Consider the following 13,793-nt stretch of genomic DNA (forward strand, 5'->3'; position numbering starts at 1 on the left):
TTTGGCAAATTTTTCAATATATTGTTGAACATAATGTACTCTATGGGGATATCAAAGTTCCAGAGTGCAACCTTTGCTAGTTTTTAAAGTAATCATCCATTTTACACAGAGAAATTGTCATAGTAGGCAATGTAACCAATCACAGCCCTACTTTTACTTGTATCATTGCACATCCTGCAATTCACCAGCAGAGGGCGACCATTTTGAATCAATTTTCACATTCACTCTGTTGGTAATGCTTACAAATTGGATCATAACTCTAAAAGTAGCATACAACCCACTCTGGAACTTTGATATGCCTGTAGAGTATATTACTGTATAACCGACGGTTATGGATGAAGACCTTCATGAAAATAAAATAACCGTTGTAACCATTTAAAAATAAATACAAATATGAGTTTATTTTTGGAACGAACTGAAGACTGGATGGCTGGGTATTCGTGCCATAGCCGCAGGAAGATGTTACGTTATTATTATTATTATTATTATTATTATTATTTATTGTATTTTTTCAGGGGGAGCTGCAGCACCCTCAGCACCCCTACTTCCTTTGGATATGAGTCGTGTGGTTGAGTCAGTTTCTGGTGTAACATGGACTCTTAACAATGTGATTAAACTTTGTTGCTCCTTGCTGAAACAAGTTTCATGGCAATATGCATTTAGATCTTCTTGAATAATGTAAGCAACTACTGTTTGGGCAAATTTCTGAGCAGATGGTGTTAGCAAGCTACAGCCTACCTGTATTTTGTTTAAATCAAAGCACATATTTAGCGTAGTGGCACGTGCGCTGTGGAGTTATGGCTGCATTGTGCTTTTGGTCTAACGGTAACGTTATGCTATTATATTTGGTATGCAGTGCATTTGGGAAGTATTCAGACCTCTTGACTTTTTCCACACTTTGTTACGTTACAGCCTTATTCTAAAATGGATTAAATTATATATTTTTCCTTATCAATCTACACACAATACCCCATAACGAAAAAGCAAAAACATGTTTTTAGAAATGTTAATAACAAAAAAAATGAAATATCACATTTAATGTTCAGACCCTTTATTCAGTACTTTGTTGAAGCAGCTTTGACAGCGATTACAGCCTCAAGTTGTCTTGGGTATGACACTACTAGCTTGGCACACCTGAGTTGTTCCCATTCTTCTCTGCAGATCCTCTCAAGCTCTGTCAGGTTGGATGGGGAGCGTCGCTGCACAGCTATTTTCAGGTCTCTCCAGAGATGTTAGATCGGGTTCAAGTCCGGGCTCTGGCTGTGCCACTCAAGGACATTCAGAGACTTCTCCCGAAGCCACCCCTGTGTTGTCTTGGCTGTGTGCTTAGGGTTGTTGTCTTGTTGGAAGGTGAACCTTTCGCCCCAGTCTGAGGTCCTGAGTGCTCTGGAGCAGGTTTTCATCAAGGATCTCTCTGTATTTTGCTCCGTTCATCTTTCCCTTGATCCTGACTAGTCTCCCAGTCCCTGCCTCTGAAAAACATCCCCACAGCATGATGCTGCCACCACCATGCTTCACCGTAGGGATGGTGCTAGGTTTCCTCCAGACATGACACTTGGCATTCAGGCCAAAGAGTTCAATCTTGGTTTCATCAGACCAGAGAATCTTGTTTCTCATGGTCTGAGAGTTCTTTAAACTCCAAGCGGGCTGTCATGTGCCTTTTACTGAGGAGTGGCTTCTCTACCATAAAGACCTAATTGGTGGAGTGCTGGCCACTCTACCATAAAGACCTAATTGGTGGAGTGCTGCAGAGATGGCTGTCCTTCTGGAAGGTTCTCCCATCTCCACAGAGGAACTCTGGAGCACTGTCAGAGTGACCATCGGGTTCCTGGTCACCTCCCTGACCAAGGCCCTTCTCCCCCAATTGCTCAGTTTGGCCGGGCGGCCAGCTCTAGGAAGACTCTTGGTGGTTCCAAACTTCTTCCATTTAAGAATGATGGAGGCCACTGTGTTCTTGGGGACCTTCAATGCTGCAGAAATGTTTTTGTTCCTTTCCCCAGATCTGTGCCTCGACACGATCCTGTCTCGGAGCTCTACGGACAATTCCTTCGACCTCATGGCTTGGTTTTTGCTCTGACATGCACTGTCAACTGTGGGACCTTATATAGACAGGTGTGTGCCTTTCCAAATCATGTCCAATACATTGAATTTACCACAGATGGACTCCAAGTTGTAGAAACATCTCAAGGATGATCAATGGAAACAGGATGCACCTGAGTTCAATTTTGAGTCTCATAGCATAGGGTCTGAATACTTACACTACATGTCAAAAGTTTGGACACACCTACTCATTGAAGGGTTTTTCTTTATTTTTACTATTTTTTACAGAATAATAGTGAAGACATCAAAACTATGACATAACACATATGGAATCATGTAGTAACCAAACAAGTGTTAAACAAATCAAAATATATTGTATATTTGAGATTCTTCAAAGTAGCCACCCTTTGCCTTGATGACAGCTTTGCAATATGGGCTATTATTTTAATGCGCCAAACAAAACCAAAGGTGGTTGGTCAGGATTGGACCAAATTGGAACCAATTATAGACGTCTACAGCTGTGTTTAGCTGATCTGATTGGACAAAAGACCAATTTGTAAAAAAAAAAGATCAGAATTGGGCTGCTTGTCTAAACGCAGCCCAAGTGTCACAAGTTTGGACATCAATGTACAGCACAGTAGTGTAAAGTACAGAACAGTATAGTACAGTACATTATAGTGTACCCAACTCTAGTGTTCTCTGCTGTGCACAGAACTCTACTCTATTCTACTGTACTGTACTGTACTGTATTGAGCTATACTCAACTTTTCTTTATTGTACTGTGCTCTAGTGTACTGTACTGTGCGGTCCAATCTTGTGAAACATAGACATCTATGATTGGTTAAGATTTGGTCCGGACCAGACCAAATTGGAACAAATCATGGACCTCTATGTTTGGGGCAAATTATGGCCGGTCAAGACGTCTGTGGACGTTGAAATCAAGGCTGGTCCCGACCGGATCAAAAACGACGTCTGTGGACGTTGAAATCAAGGCCAGGGCAGACTGACCAAATGTAAACTACTTTTCAACGTCCATGGATGTCCGGTGTAGGTCAGTGCTCAATGGGTGAGGATGCTAGTTACAGTAAATGGAAAGAGCGGGGGCTCATGGGTAGGTGTCAGTAAGAGCCAAGAGAGGTGACATTAATTGAAGAGAGAGAGAGATAGCGAGGGAAGGAGGAGTTGTCCAGACTTTTCACACTCTTGCTTTAACCACCAGATGACAGAAAGATAAAGTAAACAGCTATCAGCTGAACATAACAGAAATACTGTCACTGATTTTAATCACTTCATAAACAAAATGTATATATCAGTAAAAACACAAACTAATTGATAGGTCTACCTTTACTTGTTTCTTCTGTGAACTTTCATTATCCTCCCTCATGAGGGAGAGAAATTAGAAAATATCTTAAAGATATGTGGGTTCATGGTAATGGAATTTAAAGGCACATGGCAATGTTTCTTAAACTTACTGGAGTCAGAGAAATGTATCCTAAACTAAATATGTGTTGATATTAGATGGCAGGGGGTCTCTACTTCATAATTATTGTATTTAGATGTATTTCTAATACCTTTTTAAGACTTTTTCCTGGTAGTTGTTTTCTAAAACCCATTTTCTGTTTGACATGAAATCAAAGCTTTTGCTTATTCCTAAATTGTAGAATGGAAAATGGTTGAATGTATACAGTGCCTTCAGAAAGTATTCACACCCCTTTACTTTTTCCACATTTTGTTCTGTTACAGCCTGAATTTAAAATGGATTAAATTAAGATTGTTTGTCACTGGCCTACACACAATACCCCATAATGTCAAAGTGGAATTATGTTTTTAGAGATGTTTACAAATTTAATAAAAAATGAAAAGATGAAATGTCTTGAGTCAATAAGTATTCAACCCCTTTGTTATGGCAAGTCTAAATAAGTTCAGGAGGAGAAATGTGTTTACCAAGTCACATAATAAGTTGCATGGACTCACTCTGTGTGCAATAATAGTGTTTCACATAATTTTCTCTGTACCCCACACATACAACTATCTGTAAGGTCCCTCAATCCAGCAGTGAATTTCAAACACAGATTCAACCACAAAGACCAGGGAGGTTTTCCAATGCCTCGCCAAGAAGGGCAACTATTGGTAGATGGGTAAAAAAACAAAACAGACATTGAATATCCCTTTGAGCATGGTTAAGTTATTAATTACACTTCGGATGGTGTGTCAATACACCCAGTCACTACAAAGATACAGGCGTCCTTCCTAACTCAGTTGCCGGAGAGGAAGGAAACCGCTCAGGGATTTCACCATGAGGCCAGTGGTGACTTTAAAATAGTTACAAAGTTTAATGGCTGTGATGGGAGAGAACTGAGGATGGATCAACAACGTTTGTAGTTACTCCACAAAACTATCCTCATTGACAGAGTAAAAAGAAGGAAGCCTGTACATAATACAAATATTCCAAAACATGCATCCTGTTTGCAACAAGGCACTAAAGTAATACTGCAAAAAATGTTATGTTTGGAGAAAATCCAATACAACACATTCCTGAGTACCACTCCATATTTTCAAGAATAGTGGTGGCTGCATCATGTTATAGGTATGCTTGTAATCATTAAGGACTGGGGAGTTTTTCAGGGTAAGAAATTAACAGAATGGAGCTAAGCACAGGCAAAATCCTAGAGGAAAACCTGGTTGTCTGCTTTCCACCAGACACTGGGAGATGAATTCACCTTTCAGCAGGACAATAACCTAAAACAAAAGGCCAAATCTACACTGGAGTTGCTTGCCAAGAAGACGGTGAATGTTCCTGAGTGGCCGAGTTACAGTTTTGACTTAAATCTGCTTGAAAATCTACGGCAAGACTTGAAAATGGTTGTCTAGCAATGATCAACAACCAATTTGACAGAGCTTGAAGAATTTTGAAAATAATAATGGGCAAATATTGTACAATCCAGGTGTGCAAAGCTCTTAGACTTACCCAGAAAGACTCATAGCTGTAATCGCTGCCAAAGGTGATTCTAACATGTATTGATTCAGGAGTGTGAATAGTTATGTAAATTAGATATGTCTCTCTTTCATTTTTCAATACATTTGCAAAAAAATCTAAAAATATGTTTTCACTTTGTCATTGTGGTGTATTGTGTGTAGATGGGTGAGACAAAATATATTTAATACATTTTGAATTCAAGCTGTAACACAACAAATTGTGGAATAAGTCAAGGGGTATGAATACTTTTTGAAGGCAATATATGTATATGCCTTAGTTTCTGCCTGTTGGCTAGTGGTGTACCTTTGCTGGCCAGGCATAAAGGCAGGCAGGTGGACAGGCATGCAGGCTGGACAGGCAGGGAGACAGACGCACAGACAAGCAAGCAGGCAGACAGACATGTATGTGGACAGACAGACAGTAGTGCTGAGCGATTAGTGCTTTTTGAGGTCGTTTTCGGTTAGATTATAAAAAAATTATCATGGTTTCGATTATAAAAAATAAAAAAAAGTAATGCACTACACATTATGTGGGTTGAATGCTGTAACAACACAGAATAAAACAATTAATACAATTCCCATGATGGTAGTGACTGCCAATTACTGCTTATCCCTTATTAACCATCATTTATTCACATTACTTTAACAAAATATTTCAGTTGTTGTGTATGTTACATTTGTTTTATTTGATTACTTTATTATTTCATCGCTAAGAGCTGCTGCCTATGCTGTCTGATAAAATCACTATTTTGTAGTTCAGTGTAAATAAGGCATACATTTATGACTGCTGAATACCAACTATCAATCACTTAGATCATGTATTTTCAGGTAGAGACCTCGCGAAGCAACAGCTGCTCTCTATATCATCTCACGATCACGCATTCTTCTCTCTTCCTTAGCAGTCATAAAAAAACAGACCAGACAAGTAGACGCGCAATGGATTATGGTCATTTTTGTTCATTATCACGTTTTATGCGCTAAACTATGTAGAATATTCTCCCTACTACATCGTACAGTTCAGGCTGGATCTGATTTATCTCTAGAGAAACTGTGCGATGTGCACATTGAGCTCACAGAAAAAACCTTAACGAAGTAGAATTCAGAAAGTTGAACCGATGTCGGACAATTAGTTGTTTAAAAACCGGAAAATAACCGAAATGTCGGTTAATCGCTCAGCACTAAGACAGACAGACAGGCAGGCTCAGGAGGTGAGCACAGAGGACAATGTTCCCAGACAATTTTGGCAGGGTGGCAGTCAGTCTGTCCAGTCCAGTGGGCAATTCCAAGGAAACAGAGTGATGCGGATACTCCGATGTTTCACTTTAAATTGTATGTCAAACAAAAACCAATGATAAAGTTAAACAAACCAATTGTAAAGTTAAACAAACCATACAACTCTATGCACAAGGACTACTTTTAACAATTCCCACTTTTTTCTTTTACAAAAACACATTTACTTGAAGAACAGTGCAGATGCAAAGTTTGGTTAGAGAATGACCGCACAAACCGTCTCTCTTCTTCAGCTCCCAGCTGTGAAAGTGATAGACTTGGGTTGAACTTGACGCACTAAACATCTCCTGCCCTTTTTTACATTTATATAACCTCCTGTAAACCAGGGTCATGGTCAATTTTGCCAGCAGCAATCATTTTTGCTGTGTCACTCTCTAAACTATGGCACTGTGATTTAGGCATAGACTTAGGCTACATCCCAAATGGCACCCTAGTCCCTTTACATATAGGGATTAAGGTGCCATTTGGGACGCAATTTTAGTGGTCATCCCCGGTCTGCTTGCCTCTTCTAGGGGATAGAGGGTTAAAGTGACAGATGAATAGGTTGTGGTGAGAATATCCACAGAGAGGCAGGGGAACCAGAGGTGTGAAACCTCTGGCTGGAACCAAGCAGGAACACACTGACACGCGTGTCCGCACGCGCACACACACACACACACACACACACACTCCTGGGAGAATGCTTCCGCTGTGTCAGACCTGGAGCCTCTTTAGGTCAAGCACAGTTTAATCTTCTTCAAGATTTATCCCAACTTCACATCGCCGCGACGACGCTCTGTTTAAATTGAAGCGGAAATTTAGGCTTAAGCTCTACCCTGTCGGAATGAGAGTTTCACAAAAATACCAAAAGTGCTGATGCTATCATAAGCAATGTGTCACCTTGTTCTTAAATAAAACGTAGTCTTACATATTAGATTTATTTGGATTGGAACCCAGTCTGTTTGACAGATCCAGAATATATGATATTTAGTGAGAGTTTGAGACTCTTCTTGACTTGTCAGGTCTGACAGTACGTGGGTCATTCAGGCTTGTTGGGGATCTAATGCTACATGATATTGCTTCAGCTTTATTTGGTAGAACTTAAAGGTCCAATGCAGCCATATTTATATTAAATAATTTCTGGCTAACAATTGAAGGAGAAGTTGTTGTTTTTTACAACCAAATCTCTATTTTTGGATGTAAATGGCATGTTATAGAAGGATTTTTGTGATTTCATGTTTTTGAGAAACTTACCCCAAACAGCAAATTCCTCATCCTCGTTGTGTAGTACGAAGAAATATGAACAAAGGCTCCAAATTCACCCAAATACGACCTTTTAGAAACGGCAAAGCTTTCAGTATAGTGATGCAGGTCTTTAGATGTTGCTCCATTGGAGCCGTCACTTCTTGTTTTTAGCTGATTGGAGTGGAACCCAGTGTGGTCGTCTGCAATAGTCCATTCGTGACGAGGACCAACGAGTTGTGCATTCCAAGATGTCGTTCTGCTACCTGCCTGTTAGCTTGCACGATTCTTGCCATTCTCCTTCGACTTCTCATAAGCAAGCTGTTTCGCCAATAGGACTGCCACTGGCTTGATGTATTTTGTTTGTCGCACCATTCTTGGTAAACCCTAGACACTGCTGACGATCATACCATGCTCAAAGTCGCTTAGGTCACTTATTTTGCCCATTCTAACGTTCAATCGAACAGTAACTGAATGCCTCGATGCCTGTCTTCCTGCTTTATATAGCAAGCCATGGTCACGTGAGTAAGAGCAAACCATTTCTGTGAACAGAGTGGTGTACCTAATAAACTGGCCACTTAGTGTATATAAAACACAGGAAAATCACGTTCTTGACTGCACTGGGCCTTTTAATAATTTTTATGGGGCACTTAAGTATTGGTTTCTTCAGGACTTGCATCCAGTTAATTAGGATTTAAAGTGCATTTTACACAAAGAGAAAGGGCACAGCAGAGGAAGGTGACCCACCTTAGCCCTTCACTGTTGCAGGATGACACACTGGCGCTACATTACTCTGTGAAACATTATCACAATAAAGAATGGAGTGTATTTGCGTCAGTCAGTGTGCTGCTGTGGTAGCTGACTGCACAAATTGGTAGCTAGCTAGACGCTTATGATGTCAGTAGAAAAGGACGTGTGCGTGACAAAGCAGTGGGGCGGCTGGAGGTCAAGGTATTCTGTTACCGCTCTAGACAAAGCAGGCATGGTTCAGATAGCCAGATTGCAGCTCTGAACCCCAGCATTGATTCTTGAATGGCACCCTATTCCCATATATTGCACAACTTTTGACCAGGGCCTTTAGGGCTCTGGTCAAAAGTAGTGCACTGTATAGCAAATAGGGTGCCATTTGGGATGCAGGCTGCGTCATTATAATTGACCACAGAATGTTTGAATTTGTTTAACTTTGAACTGGTTTGGCATAACGAAAGGCCATTGTTGGCACAGATACGGAAGGCCTATTTTCCCAGAAGGAGTAGCCTTTATTTATATATATATTTTTATTTAACCTTTATTTGTAAATTAATCTCATTGAGATGAAAATCTATTTTGTAAGATAGACCTGTAGAAAGATTGAATACTGTGGTTGACCCATTTTGACTAGTCTATCAACTCTACACTGCTTTAAAATATATATCATAGTAGTGCTACTTTGCTATGATGTTTGTTTTAGAAGGTCATAACCGATAGCTGGAAAAGAAAAACAACATAGTAGTATGTCCCTATAGAGGCAAGATCCTTGACAAGCTAAACAAAGGATACTTTATTTGTGCATTTTCTTTGCTTTCAACCCAACCCCCCGAGACATACCACATATGGAATGCACAACCCATCGGGGTTGGAAGCACTATTAAATAACTGTTATGTAGGCCTACACCACAGGAGGCTGTTGAGGGGAGGATGGCTCATAATAATGGCCGGAGTGAATGGAATTGCATCAAACACATGGAAACTATGTATTTGATACCATTCCACTCCAGCCATTACCACGAGCCTGTACTCCCCAATTAAGGTGCTACCAACCTGCTGTAGCCTACACTCTTAAGTTGTACATTACACTTCTAGTTCAGTAATGAGTTCTCACAGGATATTTGCTCTTAAGACATGACAACTTTATTACATGTTAAACTACTTGTTGGCTGAATGGAGTTCTTACTAAGTGCTTTGTTTTGTGGTGGGACTCGGGTGTTGCCACTTGGGTCGTGTTCAATAGGGCACAGTGGCACACTAGCAAAACATTTTGCAGAAAGTACCTCCCCGTTCCAGTCCCTCCCCCGTTCAGTTTCAGAGTATTTCCTTTCTGTGTGTGTGTGTGTCTTTGGACATGGTGGCTGTCACGATAGACGGACGAATGACGGGTCACATTTGGCCCATGATGTGGAAACTGGGACATCTTCAGTTCTGCTGAAAGGGGTTAGGGGGTCAGGGTTTAGGAGGTTTGTGTGTGTAGGGGGTGCAGACTATGACCTATACTGAACAAAAATATAAACACAACATGTAAAGTGTTGGTCCCATGTTTCATGAGGTAAAGTAAAAGATCCCCGAAATGTTCCATACGCACAAAAAGCTTATTTCTCCCAAATGTTGTTTGCAAATTCACATACATGTTAGTGAGCATTTCTCCTTCGCCAAGATAATCCATCCACCTGACAGGTGTGGCATATCAAGAAGCTGATTAAACAGCATGATCATTACACTGGTGCACCTTGTGCTGGGGACAATAAAAGGCCACTCTAAAATGTGTAGTTTTGTCACACAACACAATGTCACAGATGCCTCAAGTTTTGAGGGAGCGTGCAATTGGCATGCCGACTGCAGAAATATCCACCAGAGCTGTTGCCAGATAATTAAATGTTAATTTCTCTACCATAAGCCGCCTCCAACGTCGTTTTAGAGAATTTGGCAGTACGTCCAACCGGCCTCACAACCGCAGACCACGTGTATGGCGTTGTGTGGGCGACTGGTTTGCTGATGTCAACGTTGTGAACAGAGTCCCCCTTGGTGGCAGTGGGGTGATGGTATGGGAAGGCATAATCTACGGACAACGAACACAATAGCATTTTATCAATGGCAGTGATGAGATCCTGAGGCCCATTGTTGTGCCATTCATCCACCGCCATCACCTCATGTTTCAGCATGATAATGCACGGCCCCATGTCACAAGGATCTGTACACAATTCCCGGAAGCTGAAAATGTCCCAGTTCTTCCATGGCCTGCATACTCACCAGACATGTCACCCATTGAGCATGTTTGGGATGCTCTGGTTTGACGTGTACGACAGCTTGTTACAGTTCCCGCCAATATCCAGCAACTTCGCACAGCCATTGAAGAGGAGGGACAACAGGCCACAATCAACAGCCTGATCAACTCTATGCGAAGGAGATGTCACGCTGCATGAGGCAAATGGTGTTCACACCAGATACTGACTGGTTTTCTGATCCACGCCCCTACCTTTTTTTAAAGGTATTCGTGACCAACATCTGCATATCTATATTCCCAGTTATGTGAAATTCATAGATTAGGGCCTAATGATTTTATTTCAATTGACTGATTTCCTTATACGAACTGTAACTCAGTAAAATCTTTGAAATTGTTGCATTTATATCTTCAGTAAAAATATAGATATCCTATTTACAATATGTTTGATCGCAAGGGAGTTTGATGTTAATGGGCATGATTACAGCAGAGAAGTGTTTATTCTGACCAAGCTGGACAGCAGCATAGACGTGCTGTAGTGTAGGATGCAGACGCACACACACAGACATAAATATACACTGTTTTCGTCCTGTCCACATGGCTGCTGGCTGCGCTTTGCTACCACCCAAAAATATCTTTAAGATTGCCCATTATTTTGTTTTTGTAAGGACCCCAAAAAACAGATTCAGTGGGAGAACCTATTCAAGTAAGTAAAAACAATTTTCAAATGTTAAACAATAATTATTAGTGAGCTTGTTAGTTAGCTAGCTAGCTGAATATAGTAGGCCACTTTGTAGGCTAACTCAACTGAGCTGCTAGCTGTTGAAATTGCGCTGGAATGTATAGCGGCCGGTTTACAGGCTCCTGACCAATTCTGCTATTTTGTGGTTTTTTTAAGTTGTTCTTAACTTTTTTTGTACGTAATGTTTCCACAACCATTTCCTATGACAGAAAAGAGCTTCTGGACATCAGAACAGCAATCGCTGACCTCGATTTGGATGACGATTTCTACTTCAACGGGTCGGCATCACAGGACATACTGGTCACCCCGGACCGTGCCCTAATCCCGACACTCGTAAGAGAAGAGACGCCGATATAGAGACCGACGTGCGGGCACTCTGATGAAACTACAGCGGTGGGTAAATAAACCCCCTCTACCCTCGGTTCTGCTGGCGAATGTATAATCACTGGAGAACAAACTGGACAAGCTTCGTTCGTGATTATTCTGTCAACGGGACTTGAAAAACTGAAATATCCTATGTTTCTCTGAAACTTGGCTGAACAAGGACATGGATAATATACAACTAGCTGGTTTTTCTATGCATCGGCAGGACAGAACGGCAGCGTCGGGTAAGCTCAAGGGGGGTGTTGTGTGTCTCTTTGTTAACAACAGCTGGTGCACAATCTCTAATATTAAGGAATTCTCAAGGTTCTGCTCACCTGACTTAGACTACCTCATGATAAGCTGTAGACCAGACTATTTACCAAGAGTTTTCATCTATATTTTCGTAGCTGTCTATTTACCACCACAAACTGATGCTGGTACTATGACCGCACTCAACGAGATGTATAGGGCAATAAGCAAACAAGAAAATGCTCATCCAGAGGTGGCGCTCCTGGTGGCTAGTGATTTTAATGCTGGAAAACTGAAATCCATCTTACCTCATTTCCACCAGCATGTCACCTGTGCAACCTTTACTCCACACACCGAGACGCATACGAAGCTCTCCCTCACCCTCCATTTGGCAAATCTGACAATAAATTTGAATCCTACTACACCGGCTGTGGCACTCATCAGATGTGGCAGGGCTTGCAAACTATCACGGATTATAAAGGGAAACCCAGCCGCGAGTTGCCCAGTGATGTGAGCCTACCAGACGAGCTAAATGCCTTCTATGCTCACTTCGAGGCAAGCAACAGTGAACCATGAGTGAGAGCACCAGCTGTTCCGGACGACTGTGTGATCACACTCTCCGTAGCCGATGTGAGTAAGACCTTTTAAACAGGTTAACATTCACAAGGCCGCAGGGCCAGATGGACTACTCAGAGTATCTTCATTAACATTTTCAACCTCTCTGACCCAGTCTGTAATATCTACATGTTTCAAGTAGGCTTGGGCGGTATACCGTATATACCGGGGTATTTGGAAATAGCCACAGATGGATTTTCAATACCATCAATATCATTGAAACTATTTATTTGAAATGTATCACCAAAAATATATATATACAGTGCATTCGGAAAGTATTCAGACCCCTTGACCTTTTCCACATTTTGTTACGTTACAGCCTTATTCTAAAATGGATTAAATTGTTTTTTTTTCCCTCATCAATCTACACACAATACCCAATAATGACAAAGCAAAAACAGTTTATTTGAAATTTCTGCAAATGTATTAAAAATAAACTGAAAAATCACATTTACAAACGTATTCAGACCCTTTAATCAGTACTTTGTTGAAGCACCTTTGGCAGCGATTACAGCCTCGAGTCTTCTTTGGTATGAAGCTACAAGCTTGGCAAACCTGTATTTGGGGAATTTCTCCCATTCTTCTCTGCATATGCTCTCAAGCTCTGTCAGGTCGGATGGGGAGCATCGCTGCACAGATATTTTCAGGTATCTCCAGAGATGTTAGATCGGGTTCAAGTCCAGGCTCTGGCTGGGCCACTCAAGGACATTCAGAGACTTGTCCTGAAGCCACTCCTGTGTTGTCTTGGCTGTGTGCTTAGGGTCGTTGTTCTGTTGGAAGTTGAACCTTCACCCCAGTCTGAGGTCCTGAGTGCTCTGGAGCAGGGTTTCATCAATACTTTGCTCCGTTCATCTTTCCCTCGATCCTGACTAGTCTCCCAGTCTCTGCCGCTGAAAAACATCCCCACAGCATCATGCTGCCACTGCCATGCTTCACCGTAGGGATGGTGCCAGGTTTCCTCCAGACGTGACGCTTGGCATTCAAGCCAAAGAGTTCAATCTTGGTTTCATCAGACCAGAGAATCTTGTTTCTCATGGTCTGAGAGTCCTTTAAACTCCAAGCGGGCTGTCATGTGCCTTTTACTGAGGAGTGGCTTCCGTCTGGCCACTCTACCATAAAGGTCTGATTGGTGGAGTGCTGCAGAGCTGATTGTCCTTCTGGAATGTTCTCCCATCTCCACAGTCCACAGAGGACCCCTGTCAGAGTGACCATTGGGTTCTTGGTCACCTCCCTGACCAACACCCTTCTCCCTCGATTGCTCAGTTTGGCCGGGCGGCCAGCTCTAGGCAGAGTCTTGGTGGTTCCAAACTTCTTCCATTTAAG

The sequence above is a fragment of the Coregonus lavaretus genome (genome assembly GCF_964263955.1).
Source record: "Coregonus lavaretus genome assembly, chromosome: 16".
Taxonomy (NCBI): domain Eukaryota; kingdom Metazoa; phylum Chordata; class Actinopteri; order Salmoniformes; family Salmonidae; genus Coregonus; species Coregonus lavaretus.